The sequence below is a fragment of the Podarcis erhardii genome (assembly GCF_964252035.2).
Source record: "Podarcis erhardii genome assembly, chromosome: 6".
NCBI classification, from domain to species: Eukaryota; Metazoa; Chordata; class Lepidosauria; order Squamata; family Lacertidae; genus Podarcis; species Podarcis erhardii.
The window spans coordinates 80,615,287-80,642,913 of NC_138510.1; the positions used below are offsets into that span (position 1 = coordinate 80,615,287).

Genomic DNA, 27,627 nt, shown 5'->3' on the forward strand with positions numbered 1-27,627 from the left:
AGTACTGTGAGAAATCTTGAATACTGTGCGTCCTGCAGAGTTGCAATTTCTGAATTGTGTTGACAATGTGCAAACATGAATAAACTGTTTCCTGACACAAGGCCAAGTTTGTTGCAATCCATTTGTCTCTGTGAAGGAGCAATATTGTCACTTGGTGAGTAATCAGTAACGCAACGTGTTATAATGTTTTGAAGCATGATTTATTGGGCGGTGATTTTTGACACCTTCTTTTGTATCATTACTGCTTCAAGGGTGGGTGGGGATCAATAGTTTGGCACAATTGCTAAAAGTAACTGGCAGGGTAAGTTCTTCTTGAAGGCTGAGACTGATTGAATTGTATACACAGGTCGCGTCACCAAATTTGCCGCAAGCAAACGTGTGTTTTCTATTATTAAACAAGTGGCAGAGAACTACCAGTTTTTTAGGGGAGCAATGGTAACCACCAAAAAGACACTATTTTTTTCTTGCAACTCGGCAACCTCACTTCAGAAAGTAGGGATATTTTAACTCATACAAGGGATAAAAGGCATAGAGCAATGGCTCTCCCAAGGTTTCTGGACTGTTTCATCTCTGAGTATTGCATACCCTCCAACATTCCTCAGATGAAAATAGGGACAGTCTATGCTACATCAATATCATTGCTTCAGCGTTTCCTCCTGGTTAGCATATTGGAGGAAACACACAAAACTGCAGTATTTTAAGCACAGAAATCTTTGAATTTATGTATTGCATTTAGAAAATCCTGAGGGAAAATCAATAAATATAAATATAACTATATATGTGTGTGGAAAGACTATGTGATGTCATCATGCCTTTATGAGGATTTTGGAAGCGTTATAACTTTGAACAATCATTATTGTTGAGACAGGACCTTCATGCCTCTCTAGCTCATCTTCTGAATGATACCCGGTATACCTTATGCCCTCTCCAGGCTGATATTGTATATTTAAGTATCACATAAGATATCAGTATATTTAAGGATCACATAAAAGTTGCAGTCTTCTCAGTATTCCCCGAGAACAGCTGAGCTTCTGCCTAAGAAGTCATGCTGTTTCAAAGTGACCCTTGGTGATTTCAGCGCAATATCTGCATCCACGAGAGATCAAAGCCGCACTATTTATACTCCATGTTTCGCCTCTTTGTTTCACCCTTTAAGCTGGCTAGCATGTCACAGTCAGAGTGCTGTTCCACAGTGAAAGAGGGAACCGCTTGCATTTCAACTGAAATATGTGACAGTCAAAGGAGTTCTTAAGCAGGTAATGAATTTTCACACTGAAAAGAGTAATTGCCAGATAATGGGGAAGGCGACCTTTTCATTTAACACATAAAAGGATGTGAACACAAGAGCGTAATGTGTAATGGGAGGGGAATGACTTTTACACTCACAAATGAATCGCAGCCCAATTTATCCAAGCGGCCAACGCAACTGTGACTTTTTATATTTGATAATGTTTACAGAAACACTGATTAATGCTATTTAAAATGATTAGATGGGTGTCTATCAGGGTCATGGAGCCTCAGGCCTGTGGCTTCCGGGCCCTCAGGACCTCACACTTTCCCCAAGTCACACTCCTCACTGGCCTTGCCCCACATCCCCCTCATATGCTTTTTGCCTGGCTGGCTTGCACCCTTGATCTGTGATAATGCATCTCGTTTGCCTGGGTGGGGATAGAGAGGGTGTACATAGGTGTACAGAAGCCCCTGGCTTTTGCATAGCTGGAATGTAGCCTAGCATACCAAAGTAAGAGACACATTCACATTTTTTTGCCTATGGCCCCACCTCCCACTGTGTTGCAGATATTAAATATTGTGCAGTTTGCAGCGTCTGGAAGCATAAGAACTGGCTCCCATGGAAATGAAACATTGTCCAGTCCCATAGAAATATTATTTCAACTTTACTGGCAGAACTTTCCTTACAGCTCAGCTGGTTAGAGCGTGGCGCTGATAATGACAAGGTTGCAGGTATGATCGCTGTCTGAGACAATTGCATATTCCTGCCTTGCAGGTGGTTGGACTAGATCAGGAGTTGGCAAGGTTTACCTCGCCTGGGCTGGTTCACTCCAGCAGAGATCCCTCCATGGGCCTGAGTGCGAGTGCGCACCCACAATTTCCGGCATCTGCACAGACACAATTTTCGGCATCGGCGCAGATGTGATTTTTTGCGTCTGCGCATGCCCAGATGCAATTTCCAGTGCTATGGAAGTGAGTCCCCACGCCGCGCTGTGGTGGTTTAGTGCAGCACACAGGGACTCATCGAGTGGGTGGCTCGGTTCAGGAGTGGCTCATGGGCTGGTGGCCCATGGTGGCCCACTTGTGGCCCATGGGCTTTAGGCTGCTGACCCCTGGACTAGATGGTGCTCAGGATCCCTTCCAATTCCACAATTCTATGATTCTATGAAAACATAATTAAAATATCCACGGCAAAGCCCACCGTGACTTGAGCACCAGCTTTTAGTTAGCATTGTGGTGAGGTAGGCACAGTGCAAGCACTCTGGCAGGAATGCCAAATTGGCTCTGCAGATGCACCATGCAATTCTCCCTGCCACCTCTCCCCTTTCCTCTCCTTCCCAGAACACAGTGGCAACACAACTGGAGGGAGAACAAGTGAGTGGCACATTCCCACCACACCATCTGCTGCTGGTCTAGAATCGGGATTCCTGTGCATAAATTTTAACACCTGTCTCAACAATGAATGTTGAGTCAATAAATGTTGGGTCAATAAATGTCTACACTGTCTCTGTTTGTGATTACCAGTCACACAAATGAGTTCCCAGTTCAAAGGATATAATGTACAGTGTACTGATTTTATTACTTTGGCAGCTGTATGACTTTTTATTATTATTTAATCAGGGGAAATAGAATATTCTCTGAATCCTGAATTTTCTGGGGGTTTCTGCAGGTTCAGTTTGACTGGGACCATTCCAGAGAAATTGAAGAATGTGATGAGGTAGACTGTGTTTGTTTTTGAATTCAGAGCAAAGTTTTCTTCTATATTTTTTCCAGAGAATCTCATGATCCTGAGCCATAAATTAACACAATTGGGCCATGTGTGTTCTCTCTCTCTCTCTCTCTCTCTCTCTCACACACACACACACACACGTATATACATCTGTTAGGACCTTCCTGGTTGAAATCAAATGATGTAAGCAGCAGCATCCTTGCCAGATGAACATGCACTAAGAAACAAGAACAGAATTGCTAATAATGCAAATATATCATTTTTGTCAGCTGCATTTCCATTTTAGCTTTGTATTTGACGGCTGACAAAACAATAAGATGCTCATTATACCTATAAGATATATACACTTCGTGGGGAAATATCCATCTAAAATGCATAATGCAAACAAGTGTTATTGACATTTTAGGCTAAAAAAAGAAGCGCAATCCCCAGTAGGTTATTTTGTACATTATTGCAATTTAGGTGGATACCAAAAGAAAAAAGAAAATATCCACTAAGAAGAGCTAAGACCACAATTAAAAGGTCTGAATGCTGACTTTTTGAAATGATTTCTGAATGCCATTTCTAAGGATTGGTTCACATGAAACATCAGGTGGTGTCAGGTATGTATGTATGAACTGTCACAGTTCAGCCACCTGCTCATCTCTGCCAAGATAAATTTTAACCTCTCAAATATGGTACTTTTAAAAAGAGTTTATTCACACATTCAGTTGTGAATCAACCAAGGTGTTGTCAGGTAAGTTATACTTAGAGTAAAGCTACTTGAATCAATGGATCTCGTCTGAGTAAAACTTGGTTGACTACCACCCCTGGTGTTTTGTAAGCAATCAAATGACTTTTATGCACATATGAACCAAAGGGCCAGCATGTTATGGCTTACGTGACTTTACCATCTCAGATGTTCTTCCATTCAACTTTCAAATAAGACAAGAGCGTTATTGGTAGACTGTTCTCTCGATTTATTATAGTCATACAGTGACAAAACTCATCTGTGCTAAGCCAGTTGAATATTATTATTATGATTATGTTGAATTCTGTGGTGATCACTGGCTAGATTCAGTCTTTTCAGAGAGTTTAAAGTAATATTTACCGGTATTCTACTATCATCTCCCATAACCAGGTATTGTACTGCTTCATCACCCTGCCAAAATCTGTTTGATCAATATAAACATCTGTCTCTTTAAGACAAGCTCTGCTACAGTACAAACCTGCACCTGTCTGCTCGAAGTAAGACCCACTGTGTTCAGTGGAGTTAACTTCTAGGTAAATGGTAAGCCTAAGACTGCAATCTTATAACCCACTGAACTCAATGGGAAGTATTGCTGAATAAGAGATAAGAAGGATTGTGCTGTTATTCATATAACTAAACTCCACTGAAATCCAGACACATTCAACTATATCATTACAATTCATTTTTTCATGACTATTTTTTTGCTGGATTCCACCTGCTGTGTGTGTGCGTGCAAAGGAAAATTTAACCTGTTGTTGACATCTGAATACAAAATTTTAAAGTGCTTAACTTTATTAAACATCCACGTTACATTTTAATTGGGAAATCATGTATAACACAATCTTCTTTCCGTAGTTTACTGTATTTCTTTCTTGCCCTTAGTTCTACCCCCTTTATCCTGCCAGCTCTTTCCATCTGGTCAGGAAGCAAAATTGCAGTAATTGATTCTTGTGTCCTTTGCAAAGAGTTATGTTTACCTCTGATCAGAGGGAAAGATTGTGATTTCCTCTCCCTCAAAATCTTTATGGCTACAAAGCTGGGAAGCTTATATCTGATCTTATTTCGATGCATCTGGAAATGATAGGGCGAATCTTCTTGTCAAAAAGAAGAGTTTATGATGCATTATTTTCAAATGAGATTTTCTTTTCTAAGAAAGCTAGCCAAAGGTTCTCAGTGCTAAGAGACTCCCACTAAAATTAGTGGAGTTCTGGAAGAGGAAAAAGCTGCCATTTCAGCAAAATTGATATAGTGGTATATCTACTCCCAGTACAAGATGCAATATGCTTCTGAATACCAGTTGTTGGAAAATGGTAACTAGGGCTTCCATATGCACAAATTTTCCCAGACATTACCGGGATTTCAAAGGTGGAATTGACATTCGGGGGGGGGGATTTCTGAAATGTGGCACTTTGTCCTGGATCTTAGGCAAGTCAATCGAAAAATCACGGGAGGTTTTGGCCCTATTTTTTTTTTAAAAAAACCAACAAATCAGCTCAACAACTTTGAAGTTTTCCTAAAAAACTGGTTCTTACTTTTTGAAATATGGCACTGTAGTTTATAAAGGCTGCTGAGAGTTGCTAGGAATGCTCCTGTTCCCAGGAAGAGGAATTGATGGTTAAAGTACTCTGAAAATTTTAGAACTATGAGGTAATATCATATAAAGTAAATGCCAGGGTGGGGATAGGGGAATGGAGGAGGGAAGTTGACAGTTCAATGATAGGTCTGCCTTCCAATTCTTGGCTAGAATCTCACCCAACACTTTCCACTCACAATGCTTTGGAGGAGAGATGTTGATTTTATAAAACCTTTTTCCCAGTGCCTTTTTTGTCGCTCTTTGGCTTGTTCTCTGAACCGTACAAAGAGTTTGTTTCAGCTTGTCTCTTGTGTGTGTCCTTAACCCAGACTTTATACTTGTTTGTTTTCTCTCAGTTCTTTCCCATCCTTCCTAATCTATCCCAATCTCAACAGCTGAGTCCTAAGCTTCTTTGAGGCTTTAAAGGTAAGTACCAGCAATGTGAACTGGGGTTGGAGGTGAACAGACTAGTGGGATTTTTTCAAAATTGATGTCATATCTATAAATCAATACCCCAGTGGCTGCATTCTGCACCAGCTAAGTCTTGAGAGCCAGTGTGGTGTAGTGGTTAAGAGCGGTAGCCTCATAATATGGGGAACCGGGTTCGAGTCTCCGCTCCTCCACATGCAGCTGCTGGGTGACCTTGGGCCAGTCACACTTCTTTGAAGTCTCTCAGCCCCACTCACCTCACAGAGTGTTTGTTGTGGGGGAGGAAGGGAAAGGAGAATGTTAGCTGCTTTGAGACTCCTGAAGGGGAGTGAAAGGCGGGGTATCAAATCCAAACTCCTCTTCTCTTCTTCTTCTTGAGGAAAGCATTGCTGTTAACCTCTGAAGCCTATAGCCTACTGCCGTTTAGAAATTCAGAAATGACCACAAACATGGATGTTCAGAAGAGCCCCTTCTCCATGACCAGCATACAGTGTTGTCTTGGACCCATTTAGTCCACATTGTCTTTCTACTGGTGATCAACCATGTACTTTGGAAGCTCAAAGAAAGGACAAGCACCATTGGCCATCTTCTTTGGATGACCCAAAACATCAAGCATGCAGAGGTATAGCCCTGTTTCACAATTATGGCTAATAGCAGTTGAGATACTCATTGTTCATGAATTTGTTCAATCTTTCCAAAAAGATATCTAAGCTAAGGGCCATCACCACCACCATCAACCTAGACAGACTGAAAATTATGCATCCTTTCTTCAGAGAAAGGATGATTCAGTTCTTGTTGAAACAACTGATATCGGAGGCATGATAAGCATTAAAGAGGGCAGCGGAATGAAAACATTAACATGATTAATATTGTTTTATTTAACTATACCACATGTCAAGAAGCTCGTAGTAAGATATTTACAGTTCCTCTCCAGTCTCTGAGCCATGGAAATGCATGTGCAAAGCTATCAAGCCATGACAAACTAGTTATAAAGCCATTCTCAAAAGGGCAAGTTCTCCGAGAGACTGCAACCCTTAAAAAAATTTATTCAGGTGCCCTCATTTCCTATCATCATTATCTAGCACAGGGCTATAAAAATGGATCACAATGCTAATAAAACAAAATGACTACATGCTGTTTATCTAAGATGGCCATAAAAATCTAGCCAAGTGAATTAATTCCCCTGATAACACAATAACTTAAGTCCAAAAGGGACGTCCGGGATTTTGACAGTCAACTGAAGAACAGGGTCCAAACCGGAACTTGTCAATGGCTTTAAGCTGTTGGTAGGAATAAAACTGCAGGAAGAGTTTGGTTTGGTTTTAAACTTTTCTGAAACTGTGGCTGAATATACCACTATATATTTAAAGCAATATTATACCACTTTAAACATCTGTGGATCCCTCCAAAGAATCTTGGGATCTGTAGTTTGGCAAGAATGCTAAATCCTTCCCCTCACAGATCCACAATTCCCAGGAAGAGGGCTTGACAGTTAAACTGTCATGTGTATGTATATGCATGCCCATAAGTCTGATAATAGTACACTGAGGTCTCTCCCCCCCACCACCCAAATTTCACACAAAAGCTACTGTCAGGCAAAGAATCATAGACACCGAGAGACAACAGGACTGCTCAAGGTGCCCTGACTATAAAATTGGAGCGATCGAGAGAGAGATAGCCACACTGGCAGCATACCTCTTCTTTCTCGTATCCAGAAATGCAAGAAGGGCTTTTACACTCACCAGAAGCTCAGGTCTGCCCTCGCCGGTCCTGGAAGGATCCTTAAAAAAAGTCCCATTTGCGCCTGTTCATTGGGGGAGATAGGAAGCCCAGAGCACTTGTTCTTTAGATGTCCCTTTTATGAAGAGGCACATAGTGAGACCATTGATCCCCTGCTGGTGAGACTCGCTGACCTCCTGGAAAAGCAAAAAATTGACCTTTTCCTGTTAGGCAAAGATCATAAGATGACCCGGATGTTCGCCAGATTCTGTATACAGATGTGTAGGCGCAGACCATCCCCCGACCCAAACTAGTTCATTAAGAAAATCCCCAAACTTGGTTCCATGGGTGACTCTGGGTCATCTCTCTGCAGTAGCTTATCTTAAAGTTTTAAGTGTCTATACGCTTATCGCATTTATAAATTTTAAATTTATTGTTGTACATTGTTTTAAATGTTTGTTTTCCTTCTGGGGTTGTACCCCAAGTGTGTTTTATAAGCTGGTCTCCGACCGTAATAAATTATCTATCTATCACACAATGTTAGGGAGTAGATTTGCATAATACTTACCTTCTTCTTCCACCTGAAGGACAGAGGCATAATGTTGGTGGGGGTCCTGCAAGCTACTTAGACAACTCAGTGGCTAAGCAACTCTCTCCCAGCCAATGACCCCAGTGTTTCACATCATGTGATTATTCTGTAGGAACAGCTGTTTTGCAAGCTACAGTGTTCCTCTTAATCAGACACTCAACTAAATGAGAGTGCTATTTGACTAGAGCTGCAGAGACATGGAGAGTACAGAGCAAAGCAGGATAATTAAGAGTCGTGTTTAATTAAATTCAGCCTTGCAAAAAAGGCTGTGGGTTTACTAGCCCACAGAAACCATTACCCTGGGCCAAATTGACAAGACACCAATCATACAATTCATTAGGTATGGCTTCAGAAATGCAACCTTCAGAAAGTGAAATTAGATTGATGCTACAGCATTCTCTGCAAACCAGAACTGTGGTCATCTATTAAAGACTGATCCTCAGATGGAGGCTTGATATCCAAGCTTTCAAATCTGCCAACATGAAAGAATTTAGAGGAGCATATTGTCATTCCAAATCCACTCTGATCAAAATGAGATGGAGACCTAAGTACCTAGGGGTGCTGCATCCTTGTTCCAGAGTTTCTCTTATGCCTCATTGTGGCCTCATGTGAACATTAAAGAAAATCTGTGACAATACGACATAACGGCAATATCCCACTATCACAAATGTCAGAACAGTGGTAGCATTTTGAAGGTTCTATAAAATTCTGCTGTTGAAAACAACAACAAAATATTTCCCTTGAAATGTCAGGCACCACTGGATTTAAGCAATGGCTGATGAAACAGACTTTGGTGGTAGGCAGAAATTCACATTGCCATTTACAAAACCATCTTCTGTTACTGCAGACCTGAGGGTCAGACAGAACTCTAACTTTGGCATTTAGCATTGTGTTGAGAAATTACATTGTGGACAGTATACTGAAGGTCATAAGTTTAGCCTGAGCATGCAACCCTAAGTATACTTACTATAGTGTAGGCCACATTGAACCCAGTGAAACTTAGTTCTGAGTGAACATGCATAGGACTGCATTGTCTCTATCTTCTTATTTCTCAACCATTTTCACCTGGTCTTTTAACCCATCCTCTTCCATCATCCTCTGTATTATGTAAGGCTGCAAGTGAGGGGAGGAGGAATTAAATGGATAAGGGGAACTGAAGGTTGAGAGAAGTTATGGTGATACTTCATTTCCCAATTTGGCACTGAATGCAGAAAATGCAGGAGGAACTTCTTATAGTTTTCTTCATTTCCTTCCATGTAGAGAAGGGAGAACCAGATGTTGTGAACTACAGCTCCCATCAGTCCCAGTCCATATGACAATGACAAAGCTGTTAATGGAAACTGTAGTCCAAAACATCTGGACGGTACCACATTGGCTAGCCCTGCCATAGAGGTTCATCATGTACCAGAACCACTACTTTCTAAGACCTTCCTGTTTGCCCAAGCAACTTAGATCACATTTTAGGTGGAATTTTGTATTACTCTACACTCTTTAGGCTCTGTGCATTAGCCTGCTTCATACCTTGCTTCATATTGTCAGGATAATTTGGTGGGTTTTAGTACTGTATTGTATGGATAGTTGTATTCTCGCTTTTACACTTCCATAGAGACTTTTTTGTGAATGGGAGTTAAGAATGATTGTAAATAACTAAGCGAAAACAAGCTAAAAATTCAAAGAAGGCATCTGGAGATTTCCTGCCAGAAACTACTGCCCCAGGAACCCATAAAGTTCACTTGGAAGTAAGTGCCACTGAAAGAGGGGTAGATGAACCTGTCAGTTTCAGTTTATCTCAATGTCTTATTTTCCAATCCTCAGTTTAGTTTGCCACTTTGCTACATCAGTTTGCAATCAAAACAAAAAATCAAAGTCCTCCTGAAAATTCATCAGAATTTCAGCCCAAATGTTTCTGAATAAACACATTCTTATATACAACTTTGGACGTGGGTGGCGCTGTGGTTTAAACCACTGAGCCTCTTGGGCTTGCTGATCCGAAGGTTGGTGGTTCAAATCCCCATGACGGGGTGAGCTACCGTTGCTCAGGCCCAGCTCCTGCCAACCTAGCAGTTCGAAAGCATCCCAAAAAGTGAAAGTAGATAAATAGGTACCGCTCCAGCGGGAAGGTAAATGGCGTTTCCGTGCACTGCTCTGGTTTCAGTGTTCCATTGCACCAGAAGCGGCTTAGTCATGCTGGCCACATGACCTGGAAAAACTGTTTGCGGACAAACGCCGGCTCCCTCGGCCTGTAAAGCGATTTGAGCACTGGAACCCCAGAGTCATCTGCGACTGGACTTAACTGTCAGGGGTCCTTTACCTTTTTTATATACACAACTTTGCCTTTAAAAGTGCATTTTTGCATGCCATTTTCACATATGCATTTATGAACATTTCTGACTAATAAAATTGTTTCTTATATGTGAAATTAAATGTTGATGTTTTTATTGTTAAGTTACCTTGGATTGTTATGTAAGTAATTCATGAATGGAATGAAACAAATAATAGAGATACACATTTTTTTGTGCAAAGCTTTACAGCTTTTTTGAAAGTGTACATTTTCTGTGTTTCATCTCATCTAGTGCAAATTGCATAGGGTTGCATTAAGGTGTGCACTGAACTAAATGCTTTCCCCTATCCTTGCACTGAAATCAATAGAACTTCTTTCTATGCAACACTGGAAACTCCAGCATATTTATTAGGCATAAGTGTCAATGAAATCAATGGGATTTCTAAGTAAACTTGTTTAAGCTTTGGGATGTAGATATATTTCAGCTATGTAAGTGTGGCATCAAGCAAACCACAAATGATATACTCTGCCAGCATGTCAGCTGTTACAAACAGTGACAGTTGCCTTAATCTATCTGATTTGGATGAAACACAAGGCATCAACAAACGTTGTGTCCTGTACTGTATTACTTTTCTCTGGCAAGCTCTGCACTTTTAACACTGGCTGGGGTGAGGCACTTAATTGAATAGAATCTAGTGATGGAGAGGATGCGATATTTTGTAAACTGAGCTGACATTTTGCAATTGGTGGGGAAGATGCTTCCAATAAAACAGGATCCTGGCACTGGAAATCAATAGAAGAAAAATGTGAGTAGCATGAAAATTGTGTGGTGCACAGAAGTATATCTGATTTCTATTGAAAATGGAAGGCAAATCATTACTCTGAGTATGAAACTGTCATAGCGCCGGTTGAACTGCTGTAGTCCAATGAAGGCGATGTTTTGGTTTTCCTTAACTTACTCTATATTTCCGAAGATAGAGGTCTCCTCTATGTAGATGATACAAGGGATACCATTAAAGTGGCGTGGGCAAAGGTCAAGTGAGCACCCTCACCCTGCTGTTGGCTATTGCCAACTAGTCACTTCATAAAAAATATGACATTTGAAATAGGTTCCTAGTTTGTAGGTCAATCACTCAGCCACTCTAGTACAGTAGCCCTTAGGTGAGTAAGCGGAAAACATCACTTTATACAAATAATCAAAACGGAAAATTGCAAAATTCAATGGGAGGAGTTAAGAGAGCAATTAACTTTCCCCATCCAAGTATAAAATAAAAATACTGTATAAACGATAGATTGGTAAATGCACAATGACTTCTCAGTGGCATTCAGTCCTTTTCTGGGTGTAAATTCCTCCCCCTTGCTTGATGTTCATATTACTGATATGATGTGCTTCGCATTTGTGAACAGACTCCGGTCATCTGGAATCCCTTCAAAGCTGGTCTGTGTTTGATGTGTCAGAACTGTCTAAGGCAAAATCTGACAAAACAGGCTGAATTTCTCTCTCACTCACACACTCACACACACACATATCCAGGTGCCATTATTAATGATTGAGCACGTATCAAGGCTGCTGAAATGAAATTCTGTTGCAGACAAAAAAATTTGAATTATTTCCCTTTTCCCCCATCCTTGATTTGGAATATCACACATTTCTTCATGCATGTTCAAAAGAAATTGAACCCTTCCATTACCAATCCCATTCTTCCCCAGAGAAACACTTAGATGATTTGCAATATCCACTTCATTTACTTGAAAGGTCAAAGATGAAATGAATGCCACACCTTCAGTGATATTATGAATTACACCAATTAAGTCAGATGATTAACACACTGCTAAATAGCAAAAAGGAATAAGAACAGACTTCAATGGAGTGAGAGGATAAAATTATGGCTCGTGTAAGGGGGCTAATTTTTTAACCCATGAAGGTAAATAATACAGACTGTTATAAACCCCTTTGTATTGAATATGCGCATGATATGGAAAACATGGAGAGATAAAACTGGCCCCACCCATTCTTCATTAATACATTTTTTTTAAAAAAAAAAATCAGCCTGTATTTAGAGATGAAGATAATTTTTCTCAGTTCAAGGAATGGGAATGAAAAAGGATATATTATAAGGAGAGAATCTTCTCACACATGAACAACTTGGGACACAAATCCAGAGCACTGGGATCAACTTGGTTTACTTTAAAAGAGGATTAGACATTTCATGAAATATAAGGCTATCAATGGCTACTAGCCATAAAGGATACGTTCTACTTCCATTGTTTAATGCATACTACTTGTTGGGAATCACAAGCAGAGAGAGTGCCATTGTTGCCTTTGGATCTTGCTTGTAGGCTCCTTATAGGCATCTGGTTAGGCGCTGTGAGAACTGGATGCTGGAGAAGATGAACTTGGGTATTTTTTATGTATATGCAAACATAGATTGGTAATGGAAGATGCCTATGGGAAGATAACTCGATCAGATGTTCAAGTCTAGAGGACTTGTCACCATCTTCAAGAAAATGTTTCATTAATGTTGTTGATGATTTGTTTAGTATTTAAGGAATAAATTTGTTTTGTTTTAATTTGAAAATGTCATAATAATAATGATAATCCAATAGCATCATTCTCTCAGGCATAACTTTATAATTGCTATCCTTAAACTGTGTCCACCAACCTCGCCCACGGTTGGCCGCAACTGTGGGTATTATTTTTATACCTGTCCAGTACATATCAAAGAATATTTTCCGAAGCTAAATTTACTGTCAGGGTTTTAGCTGTCTGTCAGCCCCTTATATAATTTGTTTTCAATGCTATGCTTAATTCAAGGTCAAGGCTCGACCATATGTTCCTCTCATGCTTCCTTCCTACAGGTGCCCTCCCTGTTCACTCAAATAGCAATCTTCATGGAGATTAATTTAGCAGGTATATAGTAATCTCTCCATAAAATATTATCTGGGATTAGCTGAGATTGTAATATCCACATAATAAATTACATTGGACTTGGACCAAATCAGAAGATTTCACTTGCTCGTATACTCACTCGTAATCTCTTGTGTGTTTAAAGAACAATAACTGAGTACCAGCCGACCTGGTTACTGACCATGCCAGTCTTTCTCTATAATGCAATAAAAAAATAAGCATGTTTAAGAACTAGGTCTATTTTTCAGAAGTTATAGATGCTAACACACCTGTGTAATTCATGTTGTCATAAATGTGCAATACCAGTTTGGAAGCTGAAATCAAGATTACAGGCTTCATGTTTGGAGGGAGCTCCCTGCTCAGCCCCAATACTACTCATTCCTCTCCCACTGTTTACTTTGACAATGGATGGGCTCCTTCTTTAATGAACATGCTGCCTCTTGGCCAGCCCCTCCACAAGCAGAAAAGGTTCTCCAGTGCCTTGAAAAAGAGGAAGGGGGACCATTTTCAGCACATTCCTATATAAATTCCTTTACATACTAATAGTAACACCCTGAACTTGGCCCCATAGCAAATCATCAACCAGTGCAGGTCCTTGAGCAGAGGTGTTGCATGCTATCAGCAATTGCACTGCAGCATTCTGCACTCAGTGCAGCTTCCAGATCAAGCACAAAGAAGAGTCCATTGCAGTACAGTGGTACATCTGGATGCAAACGGGGTCCGTTCCAGAGCCCCGTTCGCATCCTGAAGCGAACGCAACCCGCGTCTGCACATCTGCGCGTGCGCGGGTCGCAATTTGCCGCTACCGCGCCTGCGTGTGATGTCATTTTGACCGTCTGTGCATGCGCGAGCAGCAAAACCCAGAAGTAACGTGCTCCGTTACTTTCAGGTCACCGCGGAGCGCAACCCGAAAATACTTAACATGAAGCTACTTCAACCCGAGGTATGACTGTAATCCAGTCCTGAGGTAACCACTGCACAAAGTACTGTGGCCAAGCTTTCCCTGTACAAGAAGAGTCATAGCCGTCATCCCAGTCACAGCTGGTAATTTTCTTTTGTGTACAGACCAAATGATCTAAACACTTTTTTCATTTACATGACCCAAACTGTGCCTTGCATCTTGTCTAATGGCAGCTTAAGAGTGAATTCTGAAAGACAGATTATGTGGCTCCTTTCTTGTAACAGCTCCTGCCAAATGTCCTTGTTCTGTGGGGACTTTCATTAGTGTGCACCCTGATCTTGTCCTCCAAACCCTCATTGCTTTAGACAAGCATGGATTTAATTGAAAGAATATCAAGCTGTGACAGTGGCTCAGGTGTGAAGGCTGTCTTCCTTAGAAGATTAAATCCAGGCTAATGACTGAGATTTTTTTTCCCCATTCCTCATTTAGATAAGATTTAATACTGCCTATTAATTACTATTCTAGACTGGCTGCTTTCTAGAATGTTCACACATCAGAAATGTACGGTATTTATGGGAGTGCAAATAGGACAATTGCCCAGGGCAGAGAATTTGAGGAGGCAGTGTTTGTAAGACCAGCAGGGTGCTTAGACTCTTAGCTTTCATTTTTAAAAGTTCGTACATGTTGGGGGGAACACCTAAACCTAAATATGAGCTGCCAATCCACCCTGGCAATTTCTGTGAAATGGGGTAGCCTAACTTGGCTTCTTTGCAATCTCACCACTGAGATATGTCAGAGCTAAGGGCTGAGGGAACGCCATCTAAAGGTCACCTGAGCTAAAACGGAAAGATGCTGCATCTCTGCTACCACACCAAAGCCTCAATTACCAGGGTCACACAGCGATGGCTTCCAGCAACATCTCACCAGAAGCCACCATCATTGTGCAACCCCATCAATGACAATTGCGGTGGGTGAGACATCAATGGGGGTACTGCCTTATGGGCCAGCCAGCCCTGGATGGGCTATTCTGAGTGGCTGGCGGGGGGGAGGGAGGGACTGTGGTATGTATAGAGTAGTTTCCTTCCCACAACCTAGTGAGATTTTCATTTGGCAAGTTGATATCCAGCCCATAAAAGGGAGCCCAGGGTTGTTAACAGCCTCAAACGAAAGCAACGCACCATGAAACAATTAAAGCATGAATCAAAACATCACTAGAATGACTGTAGCTAATACAGCCAATGGATTATTTATTTACTTACTTGGCTTGTTACCCAGAGGTATTCAGGTGACTTGCAAAGGCCTTATGCCCAACCATGTCCCAAAGGCTTGGACAGAGATTCTACTTGAACATGGTCAAGGTGTGTGTGGTGAAGCACACCTGTAATTATTCTTTTCTTATAATTTATTAAAATGTATACAGCCCAAAGATATCAGGGCAGTTCACAGTGTGTGTGTGTGTGGACCACAACACACAAAAAACAAAGCAGAACTGTAGCAGGTAAAAATGAAATCTCCTGTCTCAATTCAAGGTTCAGGTGGTATACCTGAAATTCTTGATAACTCAGAGGTTTCACAGTGGGGTCACTCTTGGTCAGCAGTTGCTACTTTGAGGTCAGCAACAGTGTGTTTGAAAGACCATCCATAATCAGATCATGGATGAGGGAAGTCTTACTCTGAGCCAACCTGGCATTCAGCAACAGCAGCCACAGACAACCCCAATTCCCCAGGTTAGAGGAGGGGCTGGCACTTGGCACAGTCACTACCCACCTGTGCCAAATTCCCCTTAGCTGGCCTGCCCCACCTTCCACAGCATGTTTCCCTCTACCCTGAACCATTGCTATGGGCCCCTTCCGCTCAGTTGGGATTGGGCTGTGGAGAAGCCTCTTCTAATAAAAGGCTAAGAGCTATTTAAAACTCCTTAGGAAAGAAGCAGAATGGATTCTGAGGCTTCGTTCAATAGTTCCTAAGGGTTCAATGAGAATATAGATTACATGCCTTTTTTCAGGATAAGGACATGCACAGAGCAATTTTGATCATCAGTCTGTGTCAGACCAGCGTTTCAAGTTTCTTGTACAATGGAGTCCTTCCAGCCATTAAGAGTTCTGAATTTTGGGGTGCTGTCATTGTTAGGCATAAAGGTAAAACAGGAAGCAGTTTCCACATTGCATTATAAACAGTAATATGGGCATTTATATAATAGTGAGAACTCTCATTATTTTACTCATTAGGTATTTAAGTTACAACAGGATTCACTCCTATAGTGCTTTTCTGCATTAAAAAAGTGAGAGGCTGGTGCTTTAGGAAATGATCTCAGAAATCCCAAGTTAGGGTGGCTACATTTTAGACTGAGTAAGTCTTCTACAGCTTGCATTCTACTTAGGAGTAAAAATAAGTTTAGTATTTTATGATATGGAAGCTAGGATATCTCTACATGAGGTTGCTCACGGGGGCAAGACAGTGTGAGCATATAATAGCAATCACGGGCTGACTGTACTGGCTGCCAATTAGTTTCTGGGACCAATTCAAAGTGCTGGTTTGGACCTATAAAGCCTTAAATGGCTCAGGACCGCAATACCTCAAGGACTGCCTCTCCCCATTTGAAGCAGTCTGGACCCTGCAACCATCATCTGAGGCTCTTCTTCGTGTGCTTTCTCTGCAAGAGTTCAAGAGGGCAGCAACATAAGAGCGGGCCTTTGCTGGGGTGGCTCCCCTCTTATGGAATGTTCTCCCCAGAGAGGCTTGCCTGGTGCCTTCATTACATATCTTTAGGCACCAGGCAAGAACATTCCTGTTCTTCCAGGCTTGGCTGATTAAACAATCTATGGCCTTTTAAACTGTGGAGGGAGCCCCAGAACATTGGTATCACTTTAACTTACTGCGTTCCATCATACCTCTCCTCCCTTTCGACTGTTGCCCATAGACTGGCCTTCACCAAAGCGAGGTTCAACGTTTTTCCCTCCAACGTCCTGAGACATAGATTCTCAAAGGGCCAAGCCCCCGCCACATGCGAATGTGATAAGGAGACGCCGGAGTCGCTCCAGCACATCATGTTCACTTGCCCCCTGTTCAATGTGCCACGGGCAAATTTGTTGGGATCAATCATACAGAAACTAGAGGGTACCCCACCAAAATTCCACCTTGCCCAAATCTTGCAGGATAAGGATACTCATACGACCCTGAATGTGGCAAGGTTCCTGGTCGCTGTCCTTACCCAAAAGCGACGCCAAGGAGCACTACAAGCTAACTAAGGCGTAGTATGCCATTCTATTTTATAGTATTTTATTGTTATTGTGGTGTTTTAGCGGCTGTTTCCCCCCCCCCCATGTGCACAAGCTGTTATTTATGTGTTGTTTTTACCTGTATGGGCCTATGGCCGTAATAAATATTGTTTGTTTGTGGAGGGACATTGTTTTTGTTTGTTACTGTGTTTTGCACTTTTGTGTTTTCATATTGTAAGCTTCCCTGTAATCCTTGGTTGAAGGGCTGTATCAAAAGTTTAATAATAATAATAATAATAAATAAATAAATAAATAAATAAATAAATAAAGTTACAGTATATTTAAAAAATGAAAATAAAAGTGAAGAGTCCAAGCTGTCTGCTGGGAATGAACATGAAGAAATCTACCACAAAATGAACTAGAAATCTACCACAAAATGAACTTAATTCACCTTTAGTTCACCTAGCAATGGAACCTACTTTCAGGCATAGTTCAGAATTTGCCTTAACTAGTTCAGTAAACTTTTTTCAGCCGAACTAGTTTCTTCCAAGCCTGGGTCTTCAGCTGTCCTGGCATAACTATGGATATTCTATGGCAGGCAGAACGAGAGTGTCCGTGAGCGTATGGAATGGGGACGTTAAAACTCTCCAGTCTGTGTTTTCTTTTGAAAGTCTGAGCCTTGATATGTGTTACTGCTGACGTGCTTAGGTATATAATCGCCTCCTGCTTTGTTCTTTCTGTCTTTGTTCTTGCTATTTATTTCTGAGTTCTTTCTTTTGCTGTAAGGCTATATGAAGAGACTATACCTTTTGCGTTCTAAAATGTGTGTTGCACAAGCTCCTTTCCAGATGTTGCTGTGCCTGAAGAACGAATGCACTGGGGCTGGGGGGGTGGCATGGCAGCAGATCTGCCATGCACAAAGACCCCCATACACAAAGACCCCAATGAAAGCACAAAGACCCCTAGGACACCTTCATTATAATGTCTGAACAAATTCTTTGTGTGTGTAGCCAAACTTAATGGGATTTTGTCCAGACATTCTAATGAATGCCCCGCCCCAAAGCACATTAATTCTACGTCCATAGTAATATCTGGTTAGGGAGAGCCAGTGGTTTTCAGACTAGTATCTAGCTGTGGCTATAAGGAAGAACACAGAATGCCAATGCTGGCCTTAGTAGCAATGCTATCTCTCATATAACCAAGTAAGTAAGCTGTTTGCCTACTAAAAAAAGTCCAGGGTGACTTCATTCACGGAATCATAAGATTTTAGAGTTGAAAGAGATGTTGGAGGACACCTAGTCCCGTGCAGGAATCTTGTAACTATGGCATACTTGAGCATTGGCAATCTAGCCACTGCTCAGACACTTCCAGTTAAGGTATTCAAGAAACCCTAACCCAAGAAACAAATAATTATGACACAAATATGCATACATGATACGAAGAAACAAGAATTATGTATTGTACATGCAATATAAATGCTTTTTACATTTTTAATGCTGATTTGCTGATTTGAGAAAAGAACCCCCAAAACCAAGTTAAAGAAAAGAACACACAAAAACACTGTTTCTAAAATAATTTTCTCCTTTTTTTCCATTTAAAAGCCAAATATGTAGACAAGCTAAGGGCAAAAAAATATTATGGCAATACTGAAAGAGAATACAGTTAGTTTTATTTTTGGCAAAGATGGGCATTGGAAATGCATTTTAGGTACTAAAAGTCAAAGGTCTCTAGCAAGTAAGTCAATCCCTTGGACTGAACCTCCACTGGTCTGGAAGGAGCGATGAAAGAAATCATGGATTTTCTTTCTCTCCCTGTCAGAAACCTTTTTATTCCTGTTTTGATCAACCTTCCTTTTTAGTTTTCCTCTTCTTGCAACTTTGCCATTTGTATTCCTTGCTTCTCCCATAGAGGATCACCTTGAGCACAAGTCAGCACTCTACTAATTTTTCGTGCTCCAAAAATGTCAGCAGGTCAGGTTCAGGTTAAATCATCTTCCCACACTTGCCTGCCTTGCATTTGGTCTCGCTTTGCTTTATTTGGTCCCCACTTCATACTAAAGAGTTATGATGCTCTCTAAGCTTCCAGCAAAAAAAAAGACAAAGTTTGTTCATTAGTGTCCCACTGTTTTGAAAACTGTGGCACACTAAAACATACATTTTTTGCATAGTTGACCTGTGATACCCCAAGGCTAGATATAGTGTTGTGCCCCATCAGCCCCTCCTTGGGGACATTGTAACTTCGCGATGCAGAGTATCCTAGACCCACTGAGATAATATAACTGTGTGGGATAATATCAATGCCTAGATATGATTATAGTTGTAGACTATTGGATATACGTCACTTGCATGAAGATAAGTGTTGACAAGCATACAATCCTGTGTTTCAATATGGGCTCATGATTTGATGGTAGTATCAGCACCCATAAGTGCCAGCTCCTAGGGGCTGAGGCATTTTCGATCCCCCTGATTTCTTTCTGAGGGGGCTAGTCCCCCTCAAGGTTCAGAGGGCATTCAGCAGCACCCCCCTGGCTCCTCACAGTGTCACACAAGCAGGATGTCCTATCAGGCCCCCTCAATCAACTTGAGAAAATGGCACCTCTGGTCACCACAATGACAGTGTAGCAAAGGGTTTTTGGACTACAAATCCCATCATCCCAGACCACTGGTCCTGCTAGCTACAGATGATGGGAGTTGTAGTCCAAAAACAGCTGGAGACCCAAATTTGGGAAACCCTGGTGTAACACTAAGTTTTGGGGCTGGATCCAGATGTAAGTAAGTCATGCTTTAGGCCAGTTGAAAACAGTGGAGCTTAAGCTCCTCGTGACTAGCTATTAAGCATGACTAACTTCACCTAGATCAACCCTTTGTTTTTTCAGTGTAACCACCTCTAATGCCTGGTAGGAATGAAAGCAGTGAGTGACCAAACAGGTCAATGTGGGATCATATTGGTCTTATTTATTCCTAATAAAAGGTCCTTTTATCTAGGAATGTTAAGAGCTTCGGTGACCGCTGAGGAATTCCACTAAGCTCATCAGAATTATTCATATTGAAAATATATATTTCATCACAGCCTTGTGCCTTTAAAGACCAGGAACTGCTTTTCCTGTGCAAATCAGAACTAGGAAGGTACAATTTACAGCACTTGCTGAGGTCCTGCTTGCAAGTTTCCCCACAAGCAATGGGTTGGTCACCGTGAGAACATGATGCTGGACTAGATGGGCCATTGGTCAGATCCAGCAGGCTCTTCTTGTCTTCTTACTTTGGGACAAATCCTTAATCCTTCCGCTGTCTCCTGGTCTTTTCCTACAACTCCTCACTACCATTGGAAACAGCCTTAAGTTGTCCTTGAAAGTTTTTAGAGGTTTTGCCTCAATGAAGCTTTAGATTTTTTGCTTAGGAACACTTCAATATATATGTGCAAAAGTCCCCCCAAATAATATTGCCAAATAAAAATTATTTTAAAATACCCTTACATATTCTTGGGTGCTTTGGTTAAGCATGAAATGCCAGAGTCACACCAGGAGAAATTCTGTAGAAATTTCCAGACAACCTATTTATTGAATATCTGTTCTGATTTGTTTGCAGGGAGATTACATGACAGTAAGCATTCATCCTTATTTGCTTGCTTAGTAGTAGTAGTAGTAGTAGTAGTAGTAGCCGCCGCCTATCTGACTGGGTTGCCCAAGCCACCCTGAGCGGCTTCCAAAAACATAATGAAACATCAAACATTGAAAACTTTCCTGTCTTCAGATGTCTTCAAAAGGTTGTATAGTTACTAATTTACAACTCACATTTTTCAACACATTTCTCTGCCTCTGTTCTAACCACAAAAAGTACTTTTATTTAAGTGTGCATGTTACCCAACAGAGTATGTTCATCCACTTTGATTGTGCAAAACCACATTTTTTGTATGCACTGGAATGTCGCCTGCAAAATACTGACAGTCTGGGGGCACCCAGAGGGAAATATATTTTTCTCACACGACAAAGCCATTGCTTACCAACTGCACTCTCAATTTCTTTCCCCCCACTATTTCCCACATCCCCAACTCCTTGTGCCTAGTGCAGGAGTAGGGAATCTCTGACCCATGCACAAAAGTTGGCCTACTATATCTCCTCATATGAGCCTAGTTTGGACAGGACATGCCCACCTGAAATGCACTTGTTCTATGGTAGTATTGCCATACATCTGGAATTTCCCAGACATACATGGAATATTGTAGTCCAAAGCAGTGTCCCTTACCTGTGCTTTCAGGTCTTGTCCCTTAACTTTTGTCCCTTACCTGTGCTTTCAGGTCTTGTTGTGCTTGGTGCTTCTTGGGAAGCACCAAGCACAACAATTGCAAAGCCCCTTGCACTGTACTTCCCAAATGCCCAGCTATCGAGCTTGTGGTTGAGCATTTAGCAAATAACAAGCATAGGGCTTCCAAAGCCCCTTGCACAGCATTCCACAAGTGCCTGACAACTAACTAATCATCAGGCATTGGGGAAATGCTGTGCCTTAACAGGGACCAAGCACCCAACATCATTAGGACACCAGATGATTGACCAGCGGGTGGTGCTGCCTGCCTGTCTAGGTTGGTCCAAAGAGGTGAGGAGAGATAAATATCTGTCCTACTGGACCAAGAAGGCTCCTCACACCAGCCTTGTGCCCCCTCAGTGCTTCCTCTGAGAACAACTGCACCTACCTTAGCATATCTGCAGACCCAGATGAAGGAATGCAGGGGATTCCTCTGCTATCTCTTTCAATTTCTCTTGTGCAAATGGTGTCTTTATTCTGTCACAAAAGCCTACGGTATAAATAAAGAAGGCAAATGAAAAGCAGAATGTGAGTTGCATGATAACGGGAATGTGGGGAGTACATTTCAAACGTCTGAAGGTGTGGTAGCCAGATGGTCCTCAAGAATCAAGTCACTCAAAATGTTGGTTCCTTAAATAAACACAAGGCATGTTTGTTCTGAAATATGACATTGCTGAAGTTGGAATGAATTCCTCCCCACAAAGACTACATCCAGGAGAAGAAATCCTAGGCTTGGAGGAGATTTTCATTTGGTCCACATTTTTTAAGCAAGGCAATTTGCACCTCCTGGACTGGTATGCAAAAATCCATTGGGATTTCACACTTCTCTGAATTTTACAATACTGTTCTCGGCTCAAAAAATGCTTTAAAAAAATTTTTACGTGCTAAAAGACATGTGTTTTAGGAGAAAATACATTTATAAATTCATAGGTCGTGATAAAATATGTATCAAAATATGAATATTTAAACTTTTTTTAAAAAAAACACTTTATTTTTAAAACTTATTTTTGGTCTTATGTATTGACCAAAAATTGACTGATCTGCCTATCCCTAGTAAATCTATAGGAAATAGGATACAAAGTTTGGAATAGGAGTATTATCAGTCACAAGACCTTGTAATCAAAACAGCACCAAGTCCCGTATTCCATTAGCATAAGGATTTACCCTTGTGTGACAGGAGTTCGATTCATCCCCACTCCTCCCCTGCCCGCCCACCATGTATCTGTTCTGGGGTTTTCTCCAACCATCCAGAGCAAATTTTGGGTACACACAGGGGGAGGAGAAAGTTACTTTGCAAAAGAGTATATCCTTGCTCTCATGGAATGAGGGCATTGGACACTGCCCCGGACCATCAAAGAAGAGAATACTAAGCAGTCAAGGGATGGAGGGGAAACATGATATCTACCAAGGCTTTTTGTAACTACAAGGACCTCAACATGGACATCATGTGAGTTTGTTGGGATGACCAACTTGGCAGAACCTAGGCAATGCTGATGTTTCTGAGAACCAGTTTTGCAATGTGAGGAGATATACATGATTTCTGTGATTTTGGGTGTGCCAAAAAAAAAGAGCTGCTATAAATCGCACTTGACTACAAACTTGGGAGGTTTCCATACACTATCAAGATACTTGCATGGGGGCTACTGTAACTGTGCACTAGCCCAGAGTGTTAACAGGAGAGGAAGATGGTTGTAAGATGGAGTTTAAGGAATACAGGATAGATAAGTCTTGATGAGAAAAGTTAAAGCTGAGAAGAGAATTCCCAGCTGATAACACTTGGCTCCAAATTGGGAGTGTGTGAAAGGGGGGCCATTTCTATTTCCCAGACAGCATCTGCAAGACAAGAGACTGGAGAATTAACTTAAAAGAACACTTCTTGAAGAATGCATGTACAATTCTCAGGGCAATTCTTACAATATAAAATAAAATGGCAAGTCTTGAATCCAAAGAAGTCATTGCATGAGTGGAACGGTCACCCATTCTAGATGTTCACAATTGAGTTCCCTTCCACAACTCTAAATTTTGGCAATAATGGTTGGTATGCAGAGGGTCCACTTCTCAACTGACGTCCCTGCGGCTGAGTTGCTGCTGCATACCAGGACAGAGATGAAGCAGATGAGGTGGTAGCAAGGTTGGTGTGGTGTAAACACATCAGCATAGCCAATCCAGTGTTCCTGATAATACAATTACACTGCACTGACATCACTGCCACCTTTTCCTTCCCTTTCTCCATCCTGGTATGCAAGGGTAACACAGTCACAGGGAGGTCGGATGAGTGGTGTAGCTGCTCCTGCTCCCATGCTGCAAGAATATTTGGGGTTTCTTATTATTAGTCCCCCCCTCCCAAAAAATATACCTTTTTTAATTTGTAATTTCTGTTTAAGAGCATTGTGATTCTTATGTCACATCCACTCTTCAGCATTAATAATTATTATAATCATATGAATAGACAGGCGATACCTTTCACACCAAAGGATTCATGAGTTAATCTACAAAGCATTAGCTGCAGAAAAGTCGGCTGGCTTACAGACTCTTTTGTGAAGGTGCAAGCCAGTCTTTTGTGACTAACAGATTTCTAGTTCCCTATGAGACTAGAATCAAGAAGGGTAATTTTTGCTGTCAATTTCTGGCATTCATTTGAACACTCTGTCATGTTCTATCAGCGCAGTCATGAAATTAGTGTAAAGAGTAGAAAGCTTTTGTAATGATGACTGAGGATTTCATTGCCAAGAACTCGGCTATGATAAACATGAAAGAAATCACTCTTTTATACAGTTTTTTTTTATTATTTCAAATTATTTAAAACACTAAACGGCATGATAAATGCTTCTAGTATTACCACCAACTGTTATTATATTTTTTCCTCTTTTGCGTCATGTTCATCCTTTCTTTTTCAAACAGAAGAGGACACACACAAAGAAATAAATACATTAGAGAACGCCAATGTAAGCAGCTGCTAGGTAACAAAAATCACTGACATGTTTAGCTCATGACTAACTGACATTTGCTCTCCCTCTCCCCAGTTTAGCCTGTAAAATATGTGAATCAATAGGAGTATGGAATTGAATTATACTACTATGATAATGTCATGATGATGCCCAGATGGAAAATAGCATTGATGCAGTAGAATATTTTACAATCTGGGTTGTCGTTCTATATAGATTCCAGCACTATGTAGAGGAAGCTACCATATTCAGTATCACACAGAAGCCAGTATTTATCTACTCCAGAATCACAACTAAGCCATCTACTCCAAATAGCAGCCATTTCACAAGGTGCTAGGAAGCAGTTAGTTCCTGCTACCTGAGGTCTTTCAAGTTGAGACTCTGTGCATTGAACGAAGCATTGCTCTAGCACTGAGCATTTGCTCTAGCACTGGGACCTTGCCAGTTGCCACTGAATATTATCTAAAGTGATAGCATTTCATTATCACACACATTATTCATTTCATTATCACATAATGTGTATAACGAATTCACTGCCAATAACAGACTAATACAGCTCAGTTGGATTTGGTTTAATTATATTTATTTCCAGATTTTTAAATATCCCAATGCTGTGGGTTAATGGAAAATTTTAAGACACCATTCACTGTGTTTCCTGTGCTTGCATTGTCCATGTTTGCTTATTTGTATTAGCTTGGTTGGTTTTTTTAATTTGCCACTTGTCTTTTATTTAATAAGCAAAATATGAAATAAAATGAAGGGGATATATGTGCTTCCTTAGCTGGAGGCCACAGAAAACACTTGTTAATGCAGATTGAAGTCATGCAATAATTTGTGAGTCATTTGCCTCTCCTCATTACATAAGCAGACTCTCAAACTGCTATTCCAGCTATTACCACAGTCTAAGCATGAAAAAAGAGACAATGTACATATTTTTGTAATCTAAGAAATCTTTAATAAAAATTATTTTTAAAAAAGAAAGAAAAGACTATCTCAACAATTGATACTCATTTTAATGTAGCTAGCCACTGAAATGATACTACCTCCATACAATAAATAGTTTTCTGGCACCTTAAAAATTAACAAATTTATTATGCCATAAGCTTCCCTGGACTACAGTCTACTTAATCAGATGCACGAAGCATTATCCTCATATCCTGAGTTACATAAAGATATATGCATGTGTAACCAATGAAGCTAGAAGAAGATGAAGAGGAGGGATGACTAACACCAAATAACCTTTCCAAAATGGTAGGTTTTTTCAATTCTGTGTATTAAATGGTAATGACAGAAAATATTGACCTTCATTGCTACAAAATTCACAAAATTGTCAAAGTCCTTTCTCCTAGAGCTCATTTATTTGTATCAGCTGATTCTGATGAATTCTTCACCAGCATATGATAGCATATTTAGGTAATAGCTGAGTTTCCTCCCTTTGAACCCATCATATTCAGGGTAGACTAGCCATGAACTGATTAAAATTGTATTATTCCCCAAAATATTCAATTTCATTTTCATTTATGTCAAAGGCAGAAAACATTAACAGCACAAAAGTTTATGGTGAATTGGCTATGTTTCCTCTGAACTCTTTATCCACACCCATAAGTTCTCTTTTTCATGCATACAATGATGTGCAATAAATGTACGTTGGTAAAATGTTTGACATTGAAGAAAGACTGCTTAGCTAAAAAAAAAGGTGAAAAGGGGAGAGATTTTAAAAAATGAGATTGATCCGAACTTTAAAGACGAGAACAAATCTTCCCTGTCTTTTTAAGATGTACCATTATGAGAGGTAGGCAAAGAATAATAAGGCAGGCTGTTTGTACATCAAGAGTTCTGCAAGGTTCAGAAAATCACATGACATCACAATTAGAATTTGAAAGCAAGAGTGCAAAGACATCCAGAATTTTCTTCTAATACCATGACAATATCATTAACCTAGCATGGGATCTTCTCTGTAATGCAGTCAGCAACAAGTACCACAACTCCCTAAGACCGCAACGTTTTGTGAACGTTAGGTAGGGATCATGTATTGAACAGGATAACATTTTGACTCTACATCCTCAGCCAGGTATGGCTGTATGATGAGATCACTGAGGGCTAGAGAAGACAATTGAGAAGGAGGGCAAGTCACAGAAATCTGTGTAGTTTCAGCTCAGGCCTTGTTTAATCACAGCCCATTGTTGCTATACTGACATCATACAGTTGGTAAGGAAAAACCTCCTCCTGGAGGAGAAAGAAGAAGCTGGGAGCGGGGCACAAATATTGCCACAGCCTAGCACCTGAAGATACTAAGCTGCCTAGGTAGATGGTACAACACACAGTTCAGTAGCTCATCACATGGGACAGCTGCTCAGGAACCCAGAGGCCCTCCAGTTCAATCCTTGGCAGTTCTTGACACAAACATAGAGCAGCATCTCATGCAGAGACATAACAGGCAGTCTCTTCTAAGAATGGACTCTGCTGCTGCTGAGCCTGACTTTGCTTCAGTCATGACTGAATGCTCCATCTATGCCCTATGCAGGGTCAAGATGAAATGACATATCCCTTGGAGAAGGCAGCTTTGAAAATTGGACTGATTCATGAAGAAATGAAGTTGACATCTAATACACTGGGGCCGTGGACCAAGAAGCCTTTATTAGTTAATTAATTTGCTTTCCATGGAGCCAAAGCATATTCATGTGATGCAGTTTAGCAATTACAACTGCAAGCCATACATTATGCTAGGTGAGGAGAAACTTTGGTCCTCCAAATGTTGCTGAACTACACCATCCCTGGACATTGGGAAGGCTGGGAGTTGGAGTTCAGCATCGTCTGCTGAGCTAAAGGTTCTCCACACCTCCACTATGCAATCCTCTGGAACTCACTCATAAAGCAAAAGGTGGTATATGAAAGTGAAGCTGTTATAAGATGCATATCATGCCTAGTGGACTGCAGCTGAGATGTCCTAGGGGAAGGTGAGACAATCACTGATAATGCCTGTTAACTGACAACCAAAGAGACACAAGTTGATGGGAAACAAATATTCCAAAGGACATATTGAAATCACTAACTGGGTTTCTGGCAGGTCATATAAT

The 27,627-nt window shown here is 40.9% G+C and overlaps 1 long non-coding RNA gene across 1 annotated transcript in view; it reads right to left on the minus strand.

The window, feature by feature from the left end:
* Positions 1 to 8,029, minus strand: part of LOC309343966 — a 44,013-nt gene extending 35,984 nt beyond the window's left edge. The window contains exon 1 of the long non-coding RNA XR_014157450.1: positions 7,979 to 8,029. This is a non-coding gene — a long non-coding RNA (uncharacterized lncRNA). The remainder of the gene's footprint in view (positions 1 to 7,978) is intronic.
* Positions 8,030 to 27,627: the final 19,598 nt, after the last annotated feature.